Genomic DNA, 9,441 nt, shown 5'->3' with positions numbered 1-9,441 from the left:
GATATGAACTGCAAATAAAACCTTAAGTCACCCACTCTCCCACGTGCTTTGAAGGTCAGTGAATCCTCTATTAGCTCAACCCATAAAACCTGTACTTGAGGGCTGTACAAAGCATCACAAGTGTAACTCTGCCTTGCCACTGATGAGTTGGAACTGAAGAGTTCTTATAAAGCTGCATGGGTGATCCCTGAACAACTCTCCTTGACAAGAAAGAATACAGTTTTAAACAAATAAAACATAACTGCAGGATAGAGACAACACGACACCCTGGTCAGCTCCTTCAACAAAGCAAGAGCAGATTAAATAGGAGGCACTGGTGGTTTCACAACCCAATCCAGAATCCCATGAGGTGATGTCCAGGACAGTGAGAGGGAAGGGAGCCTGCCCACAGCCTGGCAGGATGTTAACTTTGGTGGGTAAGCTGCACTCAGGTGGGGAGTCTCAGAGACTTTTGTAGAATTTGAATATGGATTCCTGCACTAGACAAACTTGATGGATAAACTCACTGATAGTTATCCTCCAAAAGTTGTTTTTTAGTAAAGAAGTGCCCAAAATTATTTGAGTAAGTGTTTCTAGTGGGAGGTAAATTCAATTTTCTGTAGTTCAAAATATTATGCAGAGTCCCATCTGCTTTCTTGCAATGGAAAAAAAAATAGTTCCAAATTATTAATCTATTCACAATACCACTCAGTTGTTCTCTTTGATTGATGACAAGTGTTTTTGGCATTAATATCCTAGTTCTTATATTCTGTTAATGTTGTGGGTAAGTATTTGTAGAAAACAAAACAAAAGTCTAGTTGAGAACAGATGCCCTAATTCTAATGGAAGAATTTCACACCAGCTCCTCGAAGGCCTCTTCTGAACCCATATGAACCCCTACAGTGTGTTTTGCAGTTTTTTCCTCTCCCTGGCATACTGTGCAGCAGAGACACAAGTTTTTAATTGCCCTGTCAGGCTTCCTTTCCCTTTTCCTGATTGTCACCACCCCTCACTTATGGTCTGTGATGATCTTTATCTTAGGGCAGCTATCTTAGCTGTGGATATTAGCATTGCTCAATAATCTAGCCAAGAGAAATTATTTTACTTTTACACAATGGAAAAGCAGTACAGGAGAAGCATCGCTAAGCTGCCAGATAAGAAGTTTACATTTCAACAGAGACAATAAAAATTCATTTTAGTACTCTAGGCACGGAGTCACACTAACATTAACCTGGTAGTGGCAAAGTCTCTTAAGGGCCCATCAAGCTTCCACTGGAATCAGTAACAAAGTCATACTGGATGTGGGGCCAAACCTCCATCTGCCTGGTGATTGTTAGGGCAATAAACTGCATTTGTAGAAACCCATATCCTTACAAATTAAATCCAAGTAGAAACAGTCTCCTTCCATTGTGGTTCTGCAGCCAGGGCATTTTCTAACACCTGTTAAATTCACTGTATTCTGCTGAAGAAGAGAATTAATGGAGCACTGTTTAAACAAGTCTTCAAAAAGTATGGCCTATTTCCTCCCTCCTAAGTTCCTATGTGCTAGTAGTTTATGAAGTCAGAATCCTCTGTCTGCATATTTTTTACAAGAATATTGCACAATAACTTCATTTAAAAGTCATATTAAATAACGTTAGTCCTGCTGTAAGTCAGGTTGGAAATATCTGTCTCCTGTCTGGCCCTAAGTCCTCTGCTCTCATGGCACCGTGTGGAAAGTCCCTCTGTGCAAACAGTGTTCTTTGTCATTTTCTAAATAGCAACCTTTTTGAAAGGGCTTTAAAAATGTCCCAAATACAATTTCAGGATCCAGCCAACACAAATATTCCAGATCCACCCTGTGCTTCAGTCTCTGTTTAAAATCTCCATGGGATATTTCTTAACGGGACTGGTTTTCCCCTGTAACCTTCGGCAGAATTTCACCTTTCACCAGTTACATCACCTGTGGATGCAATGAAATAAGAATCCAACTGCCTGCTGTCAGGTGATATTGAAAAAGTCTGCCCACTCTTTCACAAAGCCCTGAGAAAGGAAAACCAATATCTGTGTTAGAGTGTTTTTAACCCTAAATAATCACCCAAGAACGTGCAGTTGTGTGTTTTTGCAAACAAGGTGTTCACTAGTTATGTGTAAATGAAACTCCACATTTTGACATCTTACTCAGAATACGGTAATTACATTGAGTACATAATAAAAATATTAAACTGAGCTTGATGACTATATTGGTGTACTAAGCACTGTTTGTAGCTGAATGAATGGATGTGTCTACTATAGCTCAATTTTCTTTGTGCAAGAAGACATGGGGAAATCCTAATAAAGAGGCAACTGGTAAATGTTCAATATGTTTAATACTTTACTCCCTCATTTAGAGAACAAAGAGTTGCCTGTTTCACACTACTGCTTCGGACAAAAGCAGGGCATGGAAATGTGTAATCTGCATTTTCTGAATAGTCAAGATTCACAAAGATGATTTCATGTCTCCTGTTGTTTTATGTTGGCATGCTAGCAGAAGAGGAAAAGAAGTAATTCAACATATATATATATATATATATATATATATATTTTTGCTAAAATCCAGAATCAGAATCAGAAATATTCCCAGCTCTGTTGTGTTTGCAAGGCAGTGTGAAGCATTGCTCTAATCTAAACACAAGACTACCACCACAGAACGTAAAATTGAACTAATCTTTTAAATCAGTCTAAAATTACCACTCCTACCTCCCAGACCCAGCCTAATAAACTGATGAATATGTAAGAGTTTCTGATATCCAATGAGAAATCCAACTGTATAAAAAGAATAAAAGGATGATGAGAAGAGAGTCTGATTCTTCTCAGGAAGCTGCTTCTGCTAATGTGATGAGGAAACTCCCACTGTGAGCCACGTCGCTTCCATCATGTGGGACAACTTTATGAGACCGTGTCATTTTGTAGCTTTGGAAAAAACTGCAAAATGAATTTTCCTGGCAGTTTTGACAACAAAATGTGTTTAACCTTATGCTATAATGATCAGACTGACAGCCTTTCTGTAAATAATTCATATAAAAATTCGTAACATAGGACTGTGCAATTCAGATCCAGAGATGTGCACCTGTAACATTACCAACACAGAGAACTAAGTATTTTTGCCATCAATTTCACTGGGCAGTTCTTGCTAAATATGCCCTACATTTATTTAAGTTTGACAGAGAAGAGAAAGAATGATCTAATGCTGGTGTGTGCCTTATCTATTAATAGTCTGTTAGGTAACTGTCACCTTTTGGCAAGTTTAATTTTTCTGACACTAAACAGCAAAATATGAGATGTGCTTTTACATTATATAATAGGTAGCACCTTCCATTAGTATTCCTGGTTGTTATATGAATTTATTACTTTGTGTTCTTCTTACTTCCAGGCATGGGAATGTCTCATCTTTCTGGCCTGGAAAGGGTTTTTTGTGCCTGAATGCATATTTGCTTTTCTCCTAAAATCAGAAGAAGACATTGATATCTGAACCCATGTTTTCTCCCGGTTCTGGTGGACATGCCAGCATTGGCCAAGAGTGTGAAGTTTCCCATTTAGGGAAAAACTTCCCCTTTTTCTGGCACAGGTCTGAAGTGCAGATCTGGCTCCATCTCCTCTCTGTTCACCTTCTTCTTCCCACAGCAGGTGTTTGCTTTTTCTTTCTCTGTTCAAGGCCTATTTGGATTAACTTCTGTTCTCCACCACTTTTACGCAAAAGCATCCCTAAGGCCCTTGATTTCCTGAACCCTTCTAGCAATTTTCGGCGTGAATATCTGTGTAGCAAATGTAGAAATTAGGACACTTATGAGGTCACCTATCCCAAATTGGACAGCTGGAAGCTGCGTGGGGAAAGGCCACGGCTCCTCTGTCCAGGAGCACAGAATAACAAGGAGCAAAGGGTAGGACCTGCACTTGGCTTACTGCTCGTGGGAGCCAGGCTCTGTGCTGCCCTGGCTCTGCCCCGGCTCTGTGCTGCCCAGGCTCTGAGCTGCCCAGGCTCTGTGCTGCCCTGGCTCTGTGTTGCCCAGGCTCTGTGCTGCCCTGGCTCTGTGTTGCCCAGGCTCTGTGCTGCCCTGGCTCTGTGCTGCCCTGGCTCTGTGCTGCCCAGGCTCTGCCCAGGCTCTGTGCTGCCCTGGCTCTGTGCTGCCATGGCTCTGCCCTGGCTCTGTGCTGCCCTGGCTCTGTGCTGCCATGGCTCTGCCCTGGCTCTGTGCTGCCCTGGCTCTGCCTTGCCCTGGCTCTGTGCTGCTCTGGCTCTGTGCTGTCCAGGCTCTGTGCTGTCCAGGCTCTGTGCTGCCCTGGCTCTGTGTTGCCCAGGCTCTGTGCTGCCCTGGCTCTGTGTTGCCCAGGCTCTGTGCTGCCCTGGCTCTGTGCTGCCCAGGCTCTGCCCAGGCTCTGTGCTGCCCTGGCTCTGTGCTGCCCAGGCTCTGCCCAGGCTCTGTGCTGCCCTGGCTCTGTGCTGCCATGGCTCTGCCCTGGCTCTGTGCTGCCCTGGCTCTGTGCTGCCATGGCTCTGCCCTGGCTCTGTGCTGCCCTGGCTCTGCCTTGCCCTGGCTCTGTGCTGCTCTGGCTCTGTGCTGTCCAGGCTCTGTGCTGTCCAGGCTTTGTGCTGTCCAGGCTCTGTGCTGCCCAGGCTTTGTGCTGTCCAGGCTCTGTGCTGCCCCGGCTCTGTGCTGCCCCGGCTCTGTGCTGCCCTGGCTCTGTGCTCCCCAGGCTCTGTGCTGCTCTGGCTCTGCCCAGGCTCTGTGCTGCTCTGGCTCTGTGCTCCCCAGGCTCTGTGCTGCCCTGGCTCTGCCCTGGCTCTGTGCTGCCCTGGCTCTGTGCTGTCCAGGCTCTGTGCTGCCCAGGCTCTGTGCTGCCCTGGCTCTGTGCTGCCCTGGCTCTGTGCTGCCCAGGCTTTGTGCTGTCCAGGCTCTGTGCTGCCCTGGCTCTGTGCTGCCCCGGCTCTGTGCTGCCCTGGCTCTGTGCTGCCCCGGCTCTGTGCTGCCCAGGCTCTGTGCTGCCCCGGCTCTGTGCTGCCCTGGCTCTGTGCTGCCCCGGCTCTGAGCTGCCCAGGCTCTGTGCTGCCCTGGCTCTGAGCTGCCCTGGCTCTGTGCTGCCCAGGCTCTGTGCTGCCATGGCTCTGTGCTGCCCCGGCTCTGTGCTGCCCCGGCTCTGTGCTGCCATGGCTCTGCCCTGTGGGGAGCTCCCCTCCCAATGTGCCCACCATCACCAGCTTTCCCTGGACATCCTCAGCATCTCCCGCAGGGTGTTCCTGGGCAGACAAAGGGAATTTGCAAGGGAAGCCCAGAGCTCCTCTGTCTGTCTGCGTGGCAGGGCTGAGGCAGCCAGGGCTGCCATGGGAGCCGGGACACCGCCTGTCCGAGCACAGAAGGGATGCCTGCAGAGAAGGAAGGATGCCTGCTTGGAGGGGAGTCGCACACAGGAGAAGAATGAGGGATGCTTGCCGGGCAGCAGTGAGACATGCCCGGCACTGGGGATACACGCAGGGCACGAGGACGAACACACGCAGGACAAGAGCGATGAAGGCAGGCAGAGAAGCCAGGCAGAGCGGCCCGACGGCGGCAGGACGAGGCGGGGCGTCCCCCTGCTGGGGGCTGTGGCGGAGCTGTGCCCTGCCCTGAGTGGCTCTGGGCCGCCCACTCGCAGCGCGGCCCCGCTGATGTGCGGGCGGGCGGCCCAATGGGGCCGGCGCGGCGGGGCCGGGCGCGCCGAGCGCGGGCAGCGGGCGGGGCTGGCGCGGCGGGACGGCTCGGAGCGGCACGGACGGTGAGTGCTGCGGGGGCTGCTCCGGCGCGGATACAACTCGGGCAAAGTTGCGGGGCTCGCTGGATGTGCGCCAGCTCGCCCGGAGCATCCCGCCCGCGGCGGCAGCGGTGGGGCGCTGAGCGGCTCTGCCGGGCCCGGCCCGGCCCTCGCTGCTGCCGCGGCTCCGCTGCCGACCTGGCGAGTTCCCGGGGCTCCCGGGGCGGGCAGGACGCGGGGACGTGTCCGCCGGGCGCGCTCCTGCCGCCGCTCCCCGCGGCCATGGAAAGGCACTTGTCTGATTCATCCCTCTGCAAAACTTCGCCCGCGGGCTGAGCCGGGCGGGCCCGGCCCCGGGATGCGCTGTCTGGAGCCGGGGCTGCGGCGGGCTCGGGGCTTTGTGCGGGGCGGTGGGAGCCGAGCCCGGCCCAGGGCGGGGAGGTGCCGCTTCCCGCTGGGGGCTCCCGCAGAGCGGCGCTGAATAGGGGTTCGGTTTGTATTCCGCTTTTATCTTTTGTGCAGGGCAGTATTCCCAAAGCAGAGGGTGTGAGGAAATGGGAACGGCTTCTCATCTAATTGAAGCGGGGTGAAATAAAGTGAAGTCGTGGGACAGCTGCGTGGGTTTATTTTTATACATCTCTAATTTGGACTGGGAGAGGAAGTGTCACCCTGCTCTTCCTAACAATGGCTTCTTGTTGGGAGCCTGGGAAGGGAAGGAGAAGAGCAGGGGAATTTTCGGAACTTAAAGCTTCAAACTTTCCTTTGCTGGGGCACCCGAATGTTGGCTGGAAGTATTGTAATGGATAGCATCAAGTCCCAGTGCTCACAGAGTTAACAGCTCTGCAGGCATGACTGCTCCAGTTTTAAGTTTTTCTAAATAGAAATAGTGGTGAAACATGTGGATGGGAGCCGACCTCCAGTTAAAGGTTTCTTGGGACAGGCTCTATGTGCCTGCTCTGTAAGAGCATCCCTACCTTCAAGCAGGGCATCGCTTGGACTCGCTGATTTCTTTTCAGGAGAGCTGCTGGTATAGATCTGAGCAAATGCCATTGAATCAGCCTTTGAGGTTGTTATTGCTGTTACACAATTCCAGTGGAATGTGAGAGCTGGGCTTCCTGTTTTTGGTCAATCTGTAGAAGCGACTATAAAAGATAATAGATATCTCAAGTAAATTGCTTTTGCATGACAACTTGGAGCCATTGTTCAGCCAGTAACACTTGTGACTTCTCCAGTGATCCTGGTAACCTGAGAAGCAAAACCCCTTAATGCTGGGAAGCTTGTTCAGAGTAACTTTAAAGACAACAGCTGGAACCTGGATATAAAGAGGGAATAGTTACCGGGATCAGCATGTGCTAGTGCTGTGCATAGTGATGTATAGAAATTCAATCTGTTTTGAAAAGAAATCTTGTGCAAAGAGGAGCTGCTGGTAGCTTGTGAGTGGAGAGCAGTGATTCAGGGGGATTAGTGGACACAAGGCAAGTCCCCTGGGTGCAATATTCTGCAGCTGATTCTGCCCTGGGGGTGTTTGATGGCTTTATGTGGGGTGTGTGCACGCACAGAGACTTAAAATTCCAGATCTGTTTGTTTGCATCTAAATAATTATTGGAAAAAAAAAGATAATAAAATAATTTGTTAAATGAAACATTTTCCAAGCGCTGTTGTTATCGTAGCCTGTAATCTTGCCAACGGTTTAACAATTTGAGGATGTTGCTTGGTTGTAACCAAGCTCCTTTGAAGGAATTTTTTGCTTGTGAAAGGTGAATTACTCATTCTTTGTCTGAGTTAAGAGATCGTAATGTGATTATTAAACTCGGTTATTCAGTGCTACATATAAAGAATTGTGATTAGTCAGGGTCTTTGTTCTCTTATCAAAGTTAATCTGATGGAGTTTCCCCTCCTGTAAAATACGCAAACATCTCCCCAGATTAAGAATGCTCCAAACTCCAGAAGCCTATTTACCAGTTTTGCTAGATGAGCTTTACAGTGGAGGGGGCTCCGGGGGCTGATGACTTCATTAGGTATTTGGAAAAATGCAGAGGAAGCCCTTCCCCTGGGGCTCCCTTGCTGACTTCTCTGCTCGGGGGTTTCAATTGTTGTGAGATTAAGATGGTGAGTGGAGGAATTGCAGCCTTGTTAAATGAGTTTGTGCAGAATCCACTCATGCGGGATCTTCTAGTAACTCTTTCCTGTGTTTACTTGGCTTTCTAGTGCAGTGACTTAAACGGCTTTGGAGAAGCGGAAATACAACAGTTCTGACTTTAGGGAGGCAAAGGAGAGTGCTGCTCAGTGATTGATTGGGAGGGATGTTAGGGACACAATTCAGTAGTTGTGCTTAAGCAGCTGCTGGTGATTTAAGTCATCTGTGTGCCTTGTGAACCACTTTATCTGCACTTTTTGTGTAGTAGAAACACAAGTGCTCCACTTGGAGCTTCAGTATGGCAGTTGCATTTTTCACAATATATAACAGTGCATTGAAAAGATAAATACTTTTCTTTTACATGACTGGCAGTGAGAGGGTGTGCCCATCATAGATACTGTAATGCACTTCCTTATCTAAGTAGATGATGCGATCAGCAGCTCATTTCACACCTGAGGTTGTCTTGGTAGTGATATTTTAAGTGGTGATAATTTATTTGGTGACGTGTCCCAACACACAGATAAGGTTCTTGGTAATGTATTTTACACAGCATTATAATAGGTGGTGAAACAGAAAGGGGCAGTGTTTTCTGCAGAGACAAAGACGAAGTAAGTTCTGCTTTATATCAGTATGAGGTATTTCTTGTTTGTGGTTGGGGTTGTTTTTTAAGTTACCATGTTTTGCATCTCTTTGCTTCATAGAACTGAGAGATGAGAAATGTGGGTTGGAATTCTCTGGCGACATTTGTCCCTCTTTAGATATAAGCCTGTTAGCTTCATTTTCTTGCACGCGAATTGCCTGTGGCAGAGGAGATGATGGAAAAGCAGCATCAAGCCTGCTTGTGTTATTCCAGCACAGGTTTTGTACAGATCCATCAGCGCCCTGCAAAGCACAGTCCTGGCTCTGTAATGGTGCTCACAAGGGCAGCTCTTGACCTGCCACATCGGGAGGCACTTTAACCCTGTCTGGGGATTGGTGATGCTTCTGACCACAGAGTGGAAAGCGAAGCTGGGAAAAGAAGGAGGAGATGCCAGCTGCTACAGCACTGCTGTGCAGTGTGCAGAGGGTTGGACAGATGAAATTTATGTGGCTGCTAGTTGGTTTTTATCTGTGTACCACCAAGTAGCATTAAGCAGCAAAAGAAACGTGGTTTAAGTTGATGTTTTGTTCAGGCTTTGAGTACTACTCTGCCTCCACGTATATTAGAGCAGTAATTCAGCATAAAAAAAGCAGATTTTCATCTCTCCAGGCCAGCTGTTTAAACATGTGACTGACAAGCTATCAACCTGCCTGGTGCAATAGCAGATATTAATTTTTAACTTTAAGATTCTTGTCGAATTTGGAGTAGCCGCAACGTGATATGTTAATATTTATCAACCAATTACTGGTCTTTTCATGCTCAGCACTTTTTGGACTAAATACTAGTGTGCATTTAGTAATCTCTGTATCTTTTTGGACATTGAGCTCATGAAATAATTAGAGTTGCTGATTAGATCAAAAAAGCCAAACATGAATCCAGAAACCCCTACCAGCAGATGTGTGAAAAGTGGGTACTGAATTTTAAAAGTTTACAAAATAAC

General features: G+C 47.9%; 1 protein-coding gene across 1 annotated transcript in view; it reads left to right on the top strand.

Moving 5' to 3' along the window:
- The first annotated feature begins 5,709 nt into the window (after positions 1-5,709).
- Positions 5,710-9,441, top strand: part of PLS3 (plastin 3) — a 48,463-nt gene continuing 44,731 nt past the window's right edge. Inside the window, exon 1 of the mRNA XM_033072512.1 lies at positions 5,710-5,748. The gene's annotated coding sequence lies outside the window, so the exon portion shown is untranslated. The remainder of the gene's footprint in view (positions 5,749-9,441) is intronic.

This window comes from Catharus ustulatus, chromosome 14 (genome assembly GCF_009819885.2).
Source record: "Catharus ustulatus isolate bCatUst1 chromosome 14, bCatUst1.pri.v2, whole genome shotgun sequence".
NCBI lineage: Eukaryota > Metazoa > Chordata > Aves > Passeriformes > Turdidae > Catharus > Catharus ustulatus.
The sequence above is the reverse complement of the archived record's forward strand: the minus strand, read 5'-3'. Positions and strand labels throughout refer to the sequence as shown.